Source organism: Otolemur garnettii, unplaced genomic scaffold, assembly GCF_000181295.1.
Source record: "Otolemur garnettii isolate 467f Iridium unplaced genomic scaffold, OtoGar3 scaffold00034, whole genome shotgun sequence".
Lineage (NCBI taxonomy): Eukaryota > Metazoa > Chordata > Mammalia > Primates > Galagidae > Otolemur > Otolemur garnettii.
The window spans coordinates 12,140,964-12,160,318 of NW_003852429.1; positions in this window are offsets into that span (position 1 = coordinate 12,140,964).

Here is a 19,355-nt window from a genome sequence, read left to right on the forward strand (position 1 = left end):
TGCAGTATCCTGCTCTCAATTAATATTTGTTTAATGGATAGATAACGGGCAATGCAGCAAAGATTATAGGATATGGATTAGTGTGTATTTACACTGCCTCCACAAAAATGGAAATTAGAAAACCACCTAACTAATCAGATCCGTGTAGAAATCCAAAATGAAAATCAGACTTGAATATAGATATTTTGTTTGTTGTTATTCAATTTGTACTGAAAAAAATTGTCAAGCCTATGAACTTTTCACCAATTAAGTGTAAATATATATTGTGACCTGCCATTAATTCTCTCAAGAACAAAATATAAAGCTGTGTGGCTTGATTAGGTTTATAGGGAGAAAAGAAAACAGCAAAATGCCATATGTGGGTTTTGTCATTAAAATATGTACTAATACATTTCAAAAAGAACATTTTGGAGAGCACAGGTATATAGTGTTCCATAAGCTCAAAGATGAGGCATAGTGTTTCAGAGGTTTAATGTCTAACATCTCAGAATGTTGACTTTCAGATGATACATTCCAACATATGGAGGAGAGCAGAAAGCATCCCAGATATGTTTTTCTTAAAAATGTAACAACCTGCTGGCCCTTTCCCAGAGAAGACACAGCTCATGAGGCAGGCAAGTCCTGTGCAATTTCCGCAGTTTCAAGCTTGCAGAGTGAATCACTGACAAGCCTCAGGAGTTAGCTCTATTTTGGTCTGCAGTGTCTTTCTTTTACTCCCTCCAGCCCTCACAATGCACCTACTTCTTAGGCATAAAACCAGGTGGGGTAAATTCCTGAGGTGCTGAATTTCCTTTAAATTGCATGAGCCTGCCCCCTGGTCCAATGTCATCATGAACTGGGGAGTGTCTTTGGTTTTCTATTTTACTTTTCTCTTCTGAAACTGGATCTAACTCATCACAAAAGGCCTCAAAGTAGATAAACAGCCCCACAATTTAGGGCAGGGTAGAAGTAGTTCTTCCTCATCAGAAATTCACTAAACTAAAAGTTTATAGTTGCATATTCAGGGATGGATTCCAGGGAGGCGAGATGAACTGTCCCCACCTCCACCTCATGGTCAGCCTGCCTGTGAACTGTGAGCCGATCCAGGGAAAGTCCCTGTCAAATTCCTGTCTTTTCTCCTTGGCTATCCTCATATACTGTTCCCAGAAGTAGTTTTAGACCCATCAAACTTGTAAGCCTAACTCTACAGAATAAATACTGAATATCGAAGCTTCTGCTCTCTGCCTCTCAGGAATCCTTGCAAGCATTCACAGTTCTCACTGGCCCTGCCAGTCTGTACTGCCCAGGCCATCTGGCCATTCATGAAAGTCAAGATGAGCCCACAGAGCTCCTCCCAACCCAAACCTCAGGACCTGTGGGAAGCGTATTTCCTTCCCAAAACATATGCAGGGACATTAGGAAAGAATCCCTTCCCCAGAGCTCAGTGGTTATACCTGATTTTCATGAGTTGACGCTCCACTGATGAGTTCTGAGTCTGCTCTAGAGAAACAACGGTCCACTAGCACTTCATGCCACACTGGAAATGCCCTAACAGGGTGTCCAAGGTTGTTCCTCTCTGCTGCACGTCATCTTGGGCCACACATTAAATTTAAATACACAAACACTAATGAAATCTGATGACCAAAATAAAAGAAGTCTGGGCATAACTTTTGTGACGTTGGCACTACAGAGCAGCAGAATAGACCTCACATAATCTGTATGAGGCCTGAGGCTGTAGGTTGGACACCTCTGCTAGAACTTTGCAGTCCAATGCAGTAGGAGTTACCTTTTCTCTCTCTCTCTCTCTCTCTCTTTGGAGACAGAGTCTTACTTTGTCACCCTGGATGGAGTGCTGTGGTATCATCATAGGTCACAGCCACCTCAAACTCCTGGACTTAAGTGATCCTCTTATCTCAGCCTCCTGAGTAGCTGGGACTATAGGACTCTTGCTTAGGCTAGTCTTAAACTCCTGAGTTCAAGCAATCCACCTGCCTTGGCCTCCTGAAGTAGTAGGATTATAGGAGTGAGCCACGGTGCCAGGCCTACATGTGGTAATGAGTGTTCAAAACCTGATGAGTGTATCAAGAAAATGAATTTTAAGTTTAATTTAATTTTATTTAAATTTAAATAACCATATGTGTGAGCAGCATGATTCTAGAGGTTGGATGTCATTTAAATTTGTGGTTGTTTTATACACCCAGAAGCAACAGGTCGACTATATTGAAGACATTGACACAATATCATGTTGGTAATTCATGTCCAAACACTAATGTCTTTTATTTACTTGGCTAAATTGGCTTCTACTTTCAGATCAGGACTAATGGGTGGGTTTCTTTCTCTCCTTCTCTTCCTTCAGGTGTTTCCCCCCCTTCTTCTCTAAAACCCACTGGAAGCGTAACATAATTCACAGTAGGAATTTACTTATAACAACAGAGATCACTGTGAGAGGGAGGGCAATAATCAACAGATACTGAATTCCAGATTTTTACCAAGTCTTAAAACATACATAAACCTGTTGATGGATGAAAGACGGGCTGAAGAAGCTGTGGACCAGAAAACTCCTGTGAAGGGAAGCTGCAGACTTGGGGTCTACCAGGAATCAAAGATGGGCAGAAAATAACACATCAATCCAAACTGCATCTATTCAACAGTTGCCCTGGGTTGGAATGCACCAATTTTTCTATCAGAGAACAAAAAAGACAGGTGATTCAGGCTTATCTTTTGGATGAAACCCAGAGGGCGTTAATGCGAGCTCCTTCTCCAAGTTGTATAAGTTTGCTGAGAAGAGCCAGGGTTGCCAGCACAGGGTGAGCAATCCAGAGTGGAACATTCATTAAACTAGTTTGAGAGGGCCCCAGAATATGACCCGCTCTCTACCCGTCCTACTCTGCAAACCCACCCACACAAACCCACAATATGACCTGCTCTCTACCCTCTCTGCAAACCCACCCACACTAACGGTGCCCCCAGATGGGCGTCCATTGGAGGAGAAATCCTGCAGGGAAACACATGGAGATTTATAACAGAGAAAATGGAAATTGATGATTACTGAGACTGTGGGTGTAAAAAAGAAAGACGCAGATAAAGAAGCACAGAAATTCAGGAGGAAGCTAGGAAGAGTTAGGGAAGAGTCAACGTATTAAAAAATATTGTTATTATTATTTTATAAAATCTCTAATTATTATCCTGAGAGAAATCAAAGAAATGTCAAATCTAAAGAATTAATATGGCATGTTATGAAATATGAACAATCAAGGACACAAAAGATGTCTTAAAAATTAAAAATGTGATTGTAAAAAAAAGTTAGTAAATAGGAAGGTTGGTGGCTATGGTTCAGTAGAAGGCCGAGACAACACGACAAACAGCTCAAACAACATAGAGTATTAAAAAAGCATCAAAAACAAAATGAACGATATGAAAGGGCTGTGATACACAGGAATTCCAGAAGGAAAGAGAAAAAAAGCAGATAACACCATGAAATGGAATTAAAGGAATAACAAAAAATATTTTATGGAGCTAAAGTAGGGCCCAAATCTCTAAATTAATTTTATAAATCAGTATGGGGAGAGTAAAGGAAACAAAAATAAATTCACAAGAATGACATGGTCCAAATAGGCTACAGAGTAAAATGCAGTGTGGTTTAATACCTGATGAGTCATCAGCAGAGAGAAGCCCCGGCTCCCAGGCGGGGATCACTCAGTGTCGGACTGTTTGTGTGTCGTGGCCTTTGACTGGGGTGGGAGGATAGACACAGACCTCTGCCCGCGCGGGTCCTCGGGGAGTGACGTTTACTAGAAAATGTAAACACTTGCTACCGATTTTTAACTTTAGTGCTTAACCTACAGTCAAAGCTCACAAGTTAGCCATGATTTCAAGACAGAATATAAATATTATTAATCTTGATAATGTGAAAGTTTGTGGTGAACTGAGGGTGGGAGAGGGCAGAGGGCAGAGGGTGACAGGCTGTCAGCAGTGTCCTGTTTATAGGCTCAGCTCCGAAGCAGTAGTGCTCACCATGGGAGGAACGGGAGACTGTATATAAACTTATTCACTTGATTTTATAAATGAAATGACTAGAGAAATAATGTTGTAATACCGCTTTAAAAACTGCAGACAGAATAAAAATGGTTGTAGAGGGCTGTTAATGAGCTTAACTCACGGCTTTTATGCTCTGGAGTCAGTAGGTAATGTCTAAATAGAAATAGTGATGTACTCTTTACATTTATGAAGATAATACCAGGAAAAATATAAAAACCATAAAAAGTGATTGGGTTCCAGGAAGTAGAGTAAGAAGGAGTAAAATCAAGTGGGTTAAGAAAATACTGTTGTTTTTAATAGCTGCGCCTATGAGTTTTTCTTTTAACCATGTAAATCTGTTGATTAAAATAAGAAAACAATATAAATGCATTCAATTTTTAGAGAATCAATGAACAAAATTTAACAATTTGAGGAAACAGTGTGGCTCAGCTGAAGAAAATCTGTGGGTAATTTAGTCAATTAAAATGATGTGGACCTTGATACTTGAGTGATATAAAACGTGCATCAATAAATGAAGTGATAAATTAACAAGAAGTTTACATAAAAAGCAGTGATAAAAGTTAACCTTTTAATTCATGTGTTATAGGCCAGGTGAATGGTTTAATTCCTGTTCACATCATTAAATTTTAAAGAGTTTTACTATACATATTCCAAGTTCTAACAAACTCAAAGATAATTGCCTTTTTAATGGATATACGGGTGCACGTTTTAAGAATGTTTTGATCTCATAATGACGGCCGTCTGCCTGCCATTCCCATTTTCTGTTCCTTTCCTGAGAACTTCCTTTTATCTACAAGAGTCACGACTATCCAGATGGGTGACCCTGAAATGCACACTTTTGTAATCGCAGAGGTTCTCTCCTTATAGACAACAGTAATGCCAGCTGTAGTATCTATAGACATTACTGAACACCTATACTATTCAGTATTATTAATCTGATCCATCTGATGAAGAGACGCCATCCTCATCAGATTGCGATAAAGTGAATAAGACACTTACAGAACTAAGTGTCACATAATTGGTCGGAGACAAGGCTAAGATGTGAATTCCTAAATCCTGACTCTGAGTGAAGGGTCGTCTTTAACACTTTGGGGTATTTCCTGGGCATCCATGTGTTTGGACAATCACTCATTCCTACGAATTAGACGTTCTGTGCATGAGGGAAAGATATTTACAAGTTTTATATCTTCCAAGTCACAAGATGAGAATTATTTTAGCAAATGAAGCCAATTCATGTTACAAAGAATAAACAATTCGTGCTACTAATACCATATAGGCAGGTACTGAGGCAGCGAAAACTCAAAGCAGAGTCACACCAGACTTCCTTGTGGTTTTGAGGAAACCACTTAACTTCTCCGAGCCTCAATATTCTGACCTCTAAAACACGAATAAAAGAGCGAGAGCATGGCTGTCAAGGGCCACCGGCTTGGGCAGGTGACATTTAACAAATGTCCAAATGAACAGACGTTCCTTAAGCCTCTCCTTCCCTCTTCCCTGCATCACACCTCATTCCCCCAGGGATCCTTCTTGTCCTCTAAGACAGTTATTTGTGCTATGCTTAATCTGAACTCCACCTTGCGCGATTCCCATTTTCATATTTTAAGGATTTCTCCCTGTTTCCTTGTCAAGGAAGCTTCCTGTGCGGCTGACATGGTTTTCACTGCTTTCCTTTTTACTGTTTCTCTGCACCAAAGCGTTTTGGTGGTGCCCGCGCTGCAGCTGGACACGGCTTGCCTGCCCGTCTCCTTCCACTCCTTATCTGAGACAGGTCTTCGCGTTGGTTCTCGCAGCCAGCAGCCCATGGTGACAGGAGTGAGCGCTTCTGTGCACTCTGCGGCGGCTCCGTGCTTATCACCTGCCGCGTCAGCCTGCCCATCACTCTTCCTGTCTTTACGGTTCTGGTGAACAGACACTTGTTAACCTTGACAGAGTCTCTCCCACGGAGCATTGGCTGTGTGAGAGTGTCCTTCATCTGCATGCTGGCTCTGCCCAGGATTAGACAAGCTTATGTCCACACCAACATTGTAGCATTAAACCAGAAAATTGTAAGCGGTGCGTTTCCTTTAGCAGTTTATGGTCAGTACCATCTTTCAAGATGCCAGTTAATTTTTTTTTTCCTGTAGAATTTTCTTTTATGTTGAATTCAGTGATTTGGGGATCTTGAGATTTTGAATCGCAGTGGTATTTCTTGAAGGACAACTCAAAATGAGTGAACTTTAAAATTGTTTTGGAAGGCTTCGTACTGTTTCCTGTAAGGACACGGTCAGAGAGAGATGTAAATGGCTATATTCACAGCAATAGTCTCAGGCCAACCTGAGCATAGAGGGAAGGGATACCAAGAGCTGCAGTTCACCTACAGAACTGTCCTGATAGAAACTTCTAAGAGGTTGCTTGAGCAGCTGACATTCATTCATAATGAATTATATTCTCATTAAGTGACTTCTGTGTGCTGAATGTTCTTCTAGACCAGTGGTTCTCAACCTTCCTAAAGCCATGACCCTTTAATATAGTTTCTGTGGGTGGCCACCCACAGGGTGAGAACCACTGTTCTGGACACTGGAAGACATCTGTCAGTGGACAAAACAGTGGACTCCCTGGCCTCACATTCTAGTGGGGAGACAAATGGGCCAGTAAACAACAAATGCTATGTAGCAGTAACTGCTATGAATGAAAGTAAGGATGGGAAGTATCGTAGTTATCCAAGGCTTCTGGAACAAATTACCACAAACGTTGACTTAAAACAACAGACATTTATTTTCTCACAATTCTGGAGGCCAGATATCACTTTTAGCCAACCAATTATGCTCCTAAAACCATCATGTTTTTGACAAAGGTACCAAGAACACATGTGAGGAAAGACAGTGTCTTCAGTAAATGCTCCGGGAAGAAAGGATATTCACATACAAAAGAATGGAACTGCGCTCCTACCCCCTCACCACATACAAACATAAACTCTGGTGCTGCCTGTGGCCCCATATGCTGGAGGTGGAGGGTTCAAACCCAGCCTCGGCCAAAAAAACTGAAAAAAATAAAAACCCCGAAAACTCAAAAGGGATTAAAGACTTAATTGAAACTATGAAATTGTAGAAAACACAGGGTGAACACTTCATAACTTTGCACTGGGCAAAGTTTTTTTTTTTTTGTTGTTGTTGTTGCCCTGGGTAGAATGCCATGGTGTCATAGCTCACAGCAACCTCCAGCTCTTGGGCTTAGGTGGTTCTCTTGCCTCAGCCTCCCGAGAAGCTGGGACTACAGGCACCTGCCACAACTCCCAGCTATTTTTTACAGTTTGGCTGGGGCAGGGTTAGAACCCGCCACCCTCAGTATATGGGGCCTGTGTCCTACTCACTGAGCCACAGGCACCACCAGCAAAGACTTTTTAAATAAGACTTCAAAAGTACTGACAACAAAAGCAAAAATAGATAAATGGAATTACATGAAACTAAGAAGCTTTTGCACAGCCACGGAAACTAAATAGAGGGATGATACAAGGTATGTAACAGGAGGAAATATTTGCACCCTAATATCTGACAAGGAGTTAATATCCAGAATATATAAGGTACATAAGTAACCCAACAACTAAGCCAAGTAACCAATTAAAAACTGGCACATCCCCTGTGGGAAGGGCTCAACTGCAACTTGAACTTTACCTTAGACATGAAAACAATGTAACCTAAACATTTTTACCCTCATATTCATCTAAAATTTTATAAGAATGGGCAAAAGATCTTAATAGATTTTTTTTTTAAAGAAGACATACAAATGGCCAACAGGCATGTAAAAATGCTCAACGTCACAAATTGTTGGTATATGCAAATCAAAACCACAATAAAGTATCATCTCATTCCAGTTAGAATCTATCAGTTAATTACAATCTCAATTAATTTCATTAGCAAAAAGACAGAAAACCAGGTGTTGGTGAGAATGTGGAGATAAGAGAACATGTTGGTGGAATTTTAAACTAGTACAATTCTTATGTAAAACAGCATGGATGATCCCCCCCAAAAAATTAAAAACAGAACTACCATATGATCCAGTGATCTTACTATTTGACATATATCCAAAGGAAATAAAATCAATGTGTTGAAGAGATGTAGAGGTATCTGCCCTTCCATGTTTATTGCAGCACTGTTCACAAGCTGAGATACGGAATCAACATAAGGGTCCAGCAGGGGATGAGTGGATAAGAAATTGTGGTATATGTATGAACTGGAATACTATTCAGCCGTAATAAGGAAGAAATCTGTATCAGGACCTGGAGAACATTGGCTGAAGTAAAATAAGCCAGACCCAAGAAGGCAGATACCGCATGGTCTCACTTGTATGTGGAATCTAAAATAAAAGTTGACATCGTAGAGGCAGAGAGTAGAGCAGTGGATACTGGAGCCTGGGGAGGGCAGGGAGGAAGGGAGGGCAGGGCAAGGGTGGCAAGGTGTGAATAACTGCAGTTAGAGAGGAGGAACAGAGTGACCGTGTTTAACAGTAAAGTGTACATATTACAGACTGGCTTAGAAGGGAGGCGTTTTAAATCTTCTCACCTGAAGGAAATGGCGGAGGTGATGGAAACCCAATCCTGATCAGATCCTTGTGCAACACACTTAGTATATAATATGAAAACATCAGATTATACCACATAAATATGCACAGTTACAACATGTTAATTTAAAAGTTAAAGAAAATTAAAAGATTTTTTAAAAGTTGTCAGTAAAACCACAGCCCCTCTGATGGCTGTAGGAGGAAACCTGTCCTGTGGCTGCCATCGTCTGGTGGCATTCCTTGGCTTGTGGCTACATGACTGTACCCACTGCCTCTGTCTTCACACAGATGTCTTCTCTGGTCTCCAGTAAGGACACTTGTCGTTGAGTTTAGGACTCACACAGGTAATCTAGGATAATCTTATTTCAACATCCTTAATTAATTACATTTGCAAAGACCCTTGTTCCAAGTACAGTCACAGTTATAGGTGCCCAAATGTGAACATATCTGTTTGGGCAGCCACCATTCAACCCACAGCGGGTAGGAAGATGAGAATGGTGGGGCCCTAGGTGCTTTTGCAGGAGAGCTGTTTCTGAAGAGGTGACATAGAAGCATAAACATTAATTGAGGGGGCTAATCATCTGGGGGACGAGCATTCCAAAGGAAGGAGTGACAAGCATGTACGATGCAAAGTGGACCTGAGCTTGGCCTTTCTAAAAGATGACACGGGTCAGGTGAAGTCACTGACGGGAAATGAGCACGAAGGACTCAGCAGGTAGAGCACAATGGCTGGCAGCCGTGTGTGGCTGTACACTGGCAAGTTTCAAGAATGACACTGTGACCTGGGAGTATCAGTTGTTCCCTGGGGCCACTTTCTCACTGTCTCAGATCACTGTTTTCTGGCTGTCAAGAGACAACACTATTTCTCAGCTCCTGCTCCTGGCTCCCCCTGCGGGACATTCTCTGCACCTTCCTGCCCATGCTGTCCTCCTGTGGTCCCCGGGCCTGTTAGTTCCTCCCACTGGTTGAGGGAGGAAGCAGGAATTCCCCTTCTCCCCATCTCGCCCTTCCAGGTCACCTGTGTTGATCTGGAGCCAGTGTACTCAGCAAACTGCTTATGGGTTTCTAAGATCTTTCTTCATTTCACAGTTAGATTATCTTTGCTTCTCCAGTGCAGGTGGGTCTTTGAGAGAGAAGTGTTTCCAATTTTACTAGTACCTACTGATTGTGGGGAAAGACAGTGCTAGCTTTTGAGGCTGGCGGGCGTATTTTTATGGTTTCTTAGCTAGGATGCCACCTTCGTTTCTGTAACTTCCACATGTAACGGCCGCGCGATTCCACAAGCTGAGCAGCAGCATCACTTGCTCGAAGGCACACGGAGAATTTCAAAGACCGAGGAGTCAATCACTGGGCCTTGTGGGAGTGTTGACGTGGAAAGGCTGTCCAGACCCCGCACGCTGCTCCCCTCTGCTTTCCACTCAGTGTTAGCGGAGAGGGTTTCCTTGGGTGATGAAGAAGAGTGTACTGGGCGAGATTTTGTCACTCATTATAATGCCCATGACTCCCATGGGCAAAGAGGAAGAGATGAGAAAATAGAATTTTTACTGCCTGTATGGGATATTAAATGTGGCTGTTTTTATTTTGTAGTTTCAAAATGTATCTATCATCCTAATTAAAATCACCCTGGGGATTAGATTAAACTCAAGTAAGTAACTGAAATAGATTTATGTTTTTCTAATCAACTATGTGTAGGAATAAGTGAAAAATTTCACCACCCCTACCCCAGTATATTTTTTCTTTCTGCTTAAAACCTGAACTTGCAGATGCTCTATTACCCAGGATGCTGGAAGTGCGTAGAATTAAATGCTGCCTTTTTACACTTGCCCTTAGTTTTTCTCTCTCATAAGAACACAGGTGAAAAGATAATAATTATCAGGTCAACATAAATCTTCTCCTCCTAAGCCTTCAACAAAGGCAGTAAAACATTATTTTTTCTTTGCTGTATAATGGAAGATCATCAAGGAAAGGATATTCAAAGGTGACTTTCTAAGAAAAAAAATACTCTCATTAATGACTGCCGTGACCTCTGGAAACACTTGGTGGAAATGTATTTAGATTGCTTTTGTTGAGCCAGCAGAACTCTATCTATTCTTGGTCCTATAATTTTTGATCAAGCCACCCAGCTATGGCTGTTTCTCATGACAGCAAAATTAAGCCTGATTTCTGGTCTTTGCCTGCTTTGCCACTAGGAGAAAGGTCCTTGGCACATCAGTGGAGGTGAAAAGTCACGAAACACTTCTGGACCCATATGGGTGAAAACGGCCATTGGAAACCTGATCAGATCATTTTTATAGTGGAATATGCAAAAGAAAAATAATGGGATAGGTAATTTGAGTCAAACGCATTTCTCCACGTCAACCTTCAACATCCCATCACTAAGTCCTGGTTTCTCTTCTGCATGAGAATAGGACTGAACTATTTTGAAATTTAGATACGGAGTATGTAATTGTTTTCTTGCTTTTTCCTGTGGAAAAGATAATAGAACATGTTTCCTTAGTGGGGGGGAAAAAAAAGGAGGACCTCTAGAGTAACTCTCCTTGAAAATGTAGCAGAGTGATTAGGAGACACCAGCCCCAGCATCCTGCCCGCAACCTGCATAATTTGGAAGTAACGAAGAGGTCAGCTGGTGAGGGAACATTCTCATCCACAAGTGGCAGGAGAGAGAGGTTGAAATTTTGCGTATTATTTTATGGTAGAACTTAAGTCAAAGCGTTATTTGGAAAGAAATGTATGGTTGTTCTATAGAAGTGTCACATTCACTGACATTATTCGGTCCCTCTCACATGAGAGGAAGGCCGCCATTAAAACAAAGTATTTATAAAACAAATTAAAATAAGACAACTACAAAACAAATCAATTTTTATGCAACTGATCTTATTCTATTTTTGGTTTGAACTGCTGAAACATGTTTTGGATTTTTTTGTAAGTGTATTTGTGAATTAGAACCCATAGGTTGGCAATCACAGCTCATCACCTTCCTCTGCAAAGATTTAAAAGGTCATTGGGAATCCCAAAATTGTGGCAGATTGCTGGAAAGTTTGCTTTAAACGCTAGTCTGAAAGACCCATAACCGTCTCCATCTGTTCAGAGCACACTTGAAAAGTGTCTGGGAATCTAAACAGAAGTAGGGAGGTACCTGGGATGACACTGTCTTTCTTGTGATGGCTGTTTCATTTTAACTGCACTGTTGAGGGACAGAAAAAAAGATTTTCATAAATATTTAATAGACCTTTTTGTGGTTGAGATACCCACGCACACACATGACAGTTGGCGATTAAAATGTATTTTCAATTCTGTTTGGAAATCAACTGAGCTATCTGGTACTCTCTGGTCGGATGACACAGTCACTGAGATGGGGAATCTGAAGCCGTAGTGAGTGAGAGATGTGGGTTTTGAGCTAAAAATCTTTTCAGGCAGCAGTGGTTTCCTGGAATATTCTTTAAAAACACCAATGGAAAGAAAATGGAAATGTGTTCTAAGGTGTATAATTACCACGAATGTGCCACATATATTTGAAAAGGCGCTGCTTATGTGCTCAGGTGCCATTATCTGGAAAACTTTAACAACTGCAGTTTGGAGTTTTATTCTCTTACTTTAATTGTGTGATGCTCTGCACCTGTGAGACACTATTTCAATTGCATGCTTCTCCTATTTGAAAATGCACCAAGGATGGGCAACTTGTGTAAAAATAGCTTTTGCTTCCTCTGGAAACAGGATCTTGCCTTACCACCTTCTTTGTGTTTCTGAGCATGGAGAGAAATCAAAGATGCAGACGTGTGGCCTCGCAGAGAAGCTTGCTCAGGAGGGAGCCAAGTTGACCGCTGTCTGCTCACTATTGTCACTTGTGCGAGATTCATAGATAACCTGGCGGTTTAATATTAAGTCAGATTCTCCAAGTTTTGTTAATGTTATAATAATTCATTTTCTTTTTTTCCCTTTTTTTAAAAATTAAATCATAGCTGTGTACATTAATACTATCATGGGGTACAGAGTGCTGTTTCTATATATTTAAAATACTTTCATTCAACTGGTTAACATAGCCTTCATGTCTTTTTCTTAGTTATTGTGTTAAGACATTTATATTCTACATTTAGAGAGATTCACATGTACCCTTATAGGATACCGTAGGCGTGATCCCACCAATCACCTTCCCCCCACCCATCCTCCCTCCTCCCTTCCCCTCCCTCTCTCCTTTCCCCATATTCCTGGGCTAAAATTGGGTTATAGTTGTCCTATGAAAGCTATAAATTAGTTTCATAGTAGGGCTGAGTACAATGGGTACTTTTTCTTCTATTCTTGAGATACTTTGCTAAGAAAGATGGAGACTTTACCTCCTTCATGTTTACATGGATGGAGCTGGAAAATAATTCATTTTCAATCATTGGAACCTTGAAAAACACAACTCCAGTCCTTTAAAAGAAGGCTATCTGGGGAAACATACCAGGTAAGGAAAAGCTTTTACTTTGCCTCTGACCACCTTTCAATTTCTTAATAACAAAATGCAGTTTCTCTTTTTCATACCTTTTGATTCATGAAAAGATGTTTTCCTTTCAGAGGATGACATTTTATAGGAAAGGTACAATAAATTAGCATTGCAGAAATGTCGAATACTGGCAGGGCTGTTGCTGTCAGAGTTAAATTTTCCAGTGGGCTGTGAGGTCGTTGCTTGTAAACTTACTCTTCCAGTAGAAAATAAACAGAGTAGAGAAGACTAAGATTTAGAAATGTTTGCTATAGAATAAATTACTTTAAGTGAATATTTACTATGGGGATCTGACAAAGAAAAGAAATCCAGGAAAACTATGTCCAGACTTTTATAGCAAAGAAAGTTATGTCCGCCACCCTTTTCTTTTTCTTTGTAGTTGGATTTGGGAATCTCATTCAAGGAAGAGGAGGAGTCTGTTGTTTCTAGTGATAGAAATTTAAGTTCCTTTGCAAGTATGTTAAATGTATGTATCATAACAAAGTAAAGTTTAGATTGTCCGTAACATGAGATTAGCAGGTGTCTAATAAACAGACCCCAGGGGGAAATGCCTGGTTAGTTGCTAATGTGCACTGTGGCTGTCACTGCGTGAATAAGCTGGGAGCTGGTTGCAGGCTGCAGTTCAGCTGGCTTAGGCAAACCCTTTGGGGGAGTATTGGCTAACAGGATGGAAACAGATGTGGCAGCATCTCAGTCCCCAGTGACAGCAGGGTCACAGGCACCGTCAGCCTTTGCTTGCCATCTCTCTTTTGCCTTCTTTTCTCAGATTGGATCTGTTCTGTGATGAATAGAAATACCAGTACTTGACATTTTCAACTCTAATGCCAGACAGAATGGGACTCCTCATTTTTGTTTCCAAGTTCAAAATTCACAGAGAGGGACTGTTAGGCTGAGACTGCACTAGGTGCATATCCCAGAACCACTCAGCTCCTTCCTCTGACAATACTTATGTTATAGGGGCTTCGCGTTTACCCATGGTTTGGAGCTCGTAGCTCTTATGTGGCTGCTCTGGTGCTGATCTACGGAGAACTGTTTCAAGGCAAATGACAAAATGTGTGCAGTAAGTGGATATTGTGAAGCTGGAAAAGATGGAGCATCTTTTAAGGCCAATCCCCCGAATGGTGTTATCTGTAACTTGAAGTTGAAAGGTTCGTAGAACCTATTTGATGAAGGAGAATATGCCCACAGTTTATTAATATCTGCATTGTTATTGACCTTAATAGGGATGGGATAGTTCATTCAATATTATTTTATGTTTAAACTTTAAAGAAAAATTTAAAAAGTTATTTCAATGTAAGTCTTGCGTTTCTTTTTTTTTTTTTCTTTTGATCAAAATCAGGGCCCCTTTGAATAGATTCTTGTTTTTTCACTACATGTATGGATTGAATCCTTTGTGGTTGGAGTTTGGTGCGCTCATCAATCTGAATCAGAAGTTGATATTTCAAGTGTCTTAGTAATTAAATTTGTAGTAATGTGCACTGCGACGGGTGCAATCAGAAACGTGTCAGTAAATGGAAAACACAGGAAACGAGCATTGTGAGGAAGCCATGTGGCAAGTTGGGGGTGGGGAGATGGGACTCTGTGTTCTTGCAGACCGTGCCACGTTGTTATGTGTAAGGACTGTTACAGGTGAGGTACGTGCTGTGGGTTGTCAGTCAGTTCCTGGGGTTGGATTCCACCCTCTTTGGGCTATTTCCACTATGGAAGAGAGATTCAGAACAATACTGCTCTGACTAGACTATCTTTAAATATTATACGTATCTGGGTTTTTTATTCCTCTATAGGACATAATAAAAAACTGTAAAAGAATTTGATTGGAGGGAGGAAAACAAGGCAGTAATGACGTATTGGGAGGCAGGGAGAGCTGGACAGTGAAGTCCTCCAAATAGCCGAGTTCATGTGTCAATTCCAGAAGGCAAGACTTGGGTGGGTTAGCTATGTCTGCTGCAGTGAGCCCACTTCGCGGCGGTAATGCCTCTGAGACACCCTTGCCCTTCCTGTTCCAGGTGTACCCTCTGGCTGCCATGCTTCTTGGAAAGTCCACTCTTCATTCAAGCGTGGGCAAGAGAGCTAAACCTCCAACCTGGGAAGATACATACTTCCCAGGGCCAAGGGGGACCCTTGCAACAGACAAAATGCTTTGGTTTTATTTCTTGACCTTCAAATACAACCTCAAATAAAACTAAATTTTCATAAATATGTGAATCATTTCAACAATGGAACCAAATCCTTCCATTTGGTAATAATTCAGCTTTTCATTTCAGATCTCAATGACTTGTCATGAAGCCGTGATTGTAGCTATCACTCAGGGATGACTGTGGTGTCCCTGTCGACGTCTAGGTCAGATTTAGTAAATGACTTCATGTCATTTTCTTGTTTTATGTTTTAGAGATGTCACCTTTTTTTGATACTCAATGATTCCTTTTAACCAAGCATCTTAACACAGATTTAAAGATTTGTATGATGAATATGTGATTATATTCTGTTTGTTATGCTGATGATTTTTATACAACACACACCTATAGTCTCAGATACACAGAAGGCTAGACACTTTGAACTTGACCTTTTCCCTGACCTCTGGAGAAAGCCTTGTGTTTGGATAAGTGCTGGCCAATATTTTACTGTTGCAACTCTGAGCTAAGTGCCGCGAAATAATTTTATTTCAATTAGTTTCCTTTGATTAAGGCAAGATTTAGGATGAATCAGGTGTGTCCTTGATAGGAAGATAGGAAGAACACACATGAATTTTCCTATTAATTTTGCTGACGAAAAATGGAGAGATCTCCGGAGTAGCTACCAATTTTCTGTTTTTGGAGATTTTATGATTTTTACTATTAAGTACAGCTAGGAGATAATAAATATATGTTTAATTTTAAATGTGTGGAAACTTAAATACCTACAGTGAAAAAAAATATTGGAAGTGTGATTTAATTGACTTTTTTTTTTTTTATTCTACTGAAGCAAAGACAGCCCAATTATATAGTCAGGTTGGTTAGAAAATTATTACCTGTACACCTTCCAGGAAAATTCACTAAATCCCGCCTTCATGAATGAAAGACAGTTCAAATACCCTCCGTTTAGTTTGTTTTTTAGTATAAATAGGCAAGTCCAAAATGAGAAAAATAATTTTGATTTTTTTTATATTTATGAAGAAAGAGTTACACTTTGTTACAAGATTGAATGCTTGTTCTAGAGAAGTATTGTTCTATAGAAACTTATTTTTAATCTGGGTGACAGGGATGGGTCAACTTGTTCCAGAAAATTCAACTGAGGTCAACCTCCATTCATCGGTTTCCTGTGGGCCAGAAACCTTGCCAGGTAAAGGGAATGAAAAAAAAAAGAAGAATTTTTTTTTGCTCAAGAGGCTAAGAGTTTCATTAGGGAAATGGAACCAGCAACAGAAATATCTATAGAAAATGGAAAAATGCAGAATAAGAGCTACACCCCAGGTACGATGGGGTGAGGGTGCCAAGTGTCCCCCAGTCTCTCAAAGAATGGAAAGATCTCTGGAGGAGGAAGCGTGAGCCCCACGTGGAACGTGAGGAAGAGGTTAAGACACAGAGCCGGAGGGCACAGTGGCAAACGCACAAGGCCAAGAGCCCTGGTCCATGGGTATGGTAAGGCACTGCTCTTAGAGTTTAAATCACGAGAATAGAAGTCGTAGATGAGGCTGGATAAGTAGAATTGAGTTGTTGGGGTCCTTGTGTGCTATCTGGGAGCAACAGACAGAAGGATCCATGGAGGAGCATGACACAATCTGATTTGTATTTTTTTTTTTTCTTTGTGGAGACAGAGTCTCACTATGTCACCCTCAGTAGAGTGTTGTGGCATCACTGCTCACAGCAACCTCAAACTCTTAGGCGTAAATGATTCTCTTGCCTCAACCTCCCAATTAGCTGGGACTACAGGTGCCTGCCACAATGCCTGCCTATTTTTTTTTTGTTGTTGTTGTAGTTGCCATTGTTGTTTAGCAAGCCTGGGCCAGGTTTGAACCTGCCAGCCCCTGTGTATATGGCCAGCACCCTAACCACTGAGGTGTGGTTGCCAAGCTCTGATTTCTATTTTGGAGGGAAAAAATGTTGCTAATGTTTTTATGAAAGCCATATTTCAAAGGGAAAAAGCTGGAATTAGAACCCAAGTGAAGAAAGCTTTGCCTTTAGTAGCATACTGAGGGAAGAAGTTGTGTATTTTAGTTAAAAATCTAGAGGGTACAATCAGCAGGTCCTGGGAAGTAACCAGATATTGGGTAAGGGAGAGGAATATTAGTAATGCTAGCAATAAGAGCGTGGGTGAGATGAAGGAGAGAATGAATTTTATTCTTTATTTGTTCATTTTCTTATTTATCTGTTCATTTGTTTTGGCCTTTAGAGCTTATGAGCTAGTAAGGGAAACAGATAAGTGACTCAATTATTACAATCCATTCACAATTACAATGTATTTATACTAAGATGCTGTAAGATCTCAGAAAAATAACCCTTAAATAACAGATGCTTCAAAAGGGTCTGCATAAGGTCCCATTTAATAAGTCAACACGTTGTTTTATCACTGTGGTGATTGGCATTTGTTGAATGAAATACTATAGATAGTTGTCATTATTTAAGTGAAAAAGCATTGAGTGTTGCTAACAGTTGAAATAAATGTTCGTCTAGAGGTGACCTATAGTACTTAAAGTTTCAAGCCAACTCACTTTTTCTGGACTCACACAGCGCCTGCCGGCACATGCCTGTGAGATTTATCATAGTCACTGGTGTCCCATCAGACATTTGAGGAGTTTCATCAATGTCAACCAAGAAGCATTCATAACATTGAATAAGTACAACTTTGAAGCTAAACCTCATGTAATTCAGTCTTTGCCCGGCTGGAAATGTGCGCAGGCCTGACGGTGGTGGAGCTCTATTATGGGATGTGCAGGGTGACCGCAGACAGGACAGGAAAGAAATTCTCCACGGACACCCGGAAGCCAATGCTTGCAACGCAGCACAGCCCGGGGCTGCCACTGAACAGGGGCAGCAGACAGGGCAACCTTAGGCATAGCAACCAGAGAAGGGGCAATAAAGAGGTTGCCATGGATTAGAGAAACAGAAAGGGAAGCACAGTCACAAAGGGGCCGGTTGTGTAGACTTCAGGCTGAAATGCGTTGTTCTTGGCCACGGCTAAGCTGAAATTTTAGTATAGTTTTATCTATTTAAAGCACTGTTTTGAAATGGTGCTCACATTTTCTGACTGATTTTCTGTTTATAGGTTGTAAAGAATTGTTTTCATGAAAGCAGGTTGCAATTAAAGTGGGTTCAAACCACTACAGAATGTTAGGAGGCACGTAGGGTCCTGAGCTGATTTTCAAAAGTATCAATTTTATAGTACTGTGTCCATGATAAAAGTAAGGCCTGGACAGAGGTGAAGAAAGAAGTAAAACCTTTTCTTTTTCCTCTGACATTTTGGGACATCTCTATTTGGTTAGAATGGATTTGAAAATTAAATACATAAAGCAAGACAAAAATTACAGGCACAAGTTGCTTGTTTCTGGTGGCTCTGTGATGGCCCGAATTGAGTTGACACATTTTTCTCAAGGTACTGACTGCTTAGTAGGAGTCAGGAGATCTGGTTTCTTGTAACTTCGTCAGCATCCAGCTTTGTGACCATGCCGGTTCATTACTGTGTCCAGGCTTCAGTTCTTCCATCAATAGAGTGGGACGGCAAAAGGACCCTCGGGCTGGTTTGTGGCAAGGTCTTTGTTTATGCTGCTGAAGCCAGAACTATGGTACAGTTTGAAAAAGATGGTGACTTTACATCTTTTGTATTAACCTGGATGGAGCTGAAACACATTCTTCTTAGTAAAGAATCACAAGAATGGAGAGGCAAGTATCTCATGTACTCAATTCTAATATAAAGCCAGTAGATGATCTAAAAGAAAAACTCAATTCAGTTCAAGTTGGGGGAGAGGGAATAAGGGAAGGGGAAGAAGGGGATAGGTGTGCTCCCACTTAATGGGCACAAGGCAAGGGTATGTGGCACACGTCTTGGGTGCGGGTCCCCTACACGAGGGACTCTGCCAAACGAGTGTAAACATTGTAATCTAGTTGTTTGTAACCTCATAGTAACCTGAAATAAAAAATGTGGGTCGCTCTATGTGCCTCACACATAATGAAAACTTGCATAAATGTTTACTATTAGAACTGTGTAACAATGAAGAAAGCTGATGAAGACTATCGTGTCTCAGCACAGTGACTAAAGCTGGTGAAGACTGTGGTGTCTCAGCACAGTAACTAAGGCTGATGAAGACTGTCGTGTCTCAGCACAGTGACTAAAGCTGATGAAGACT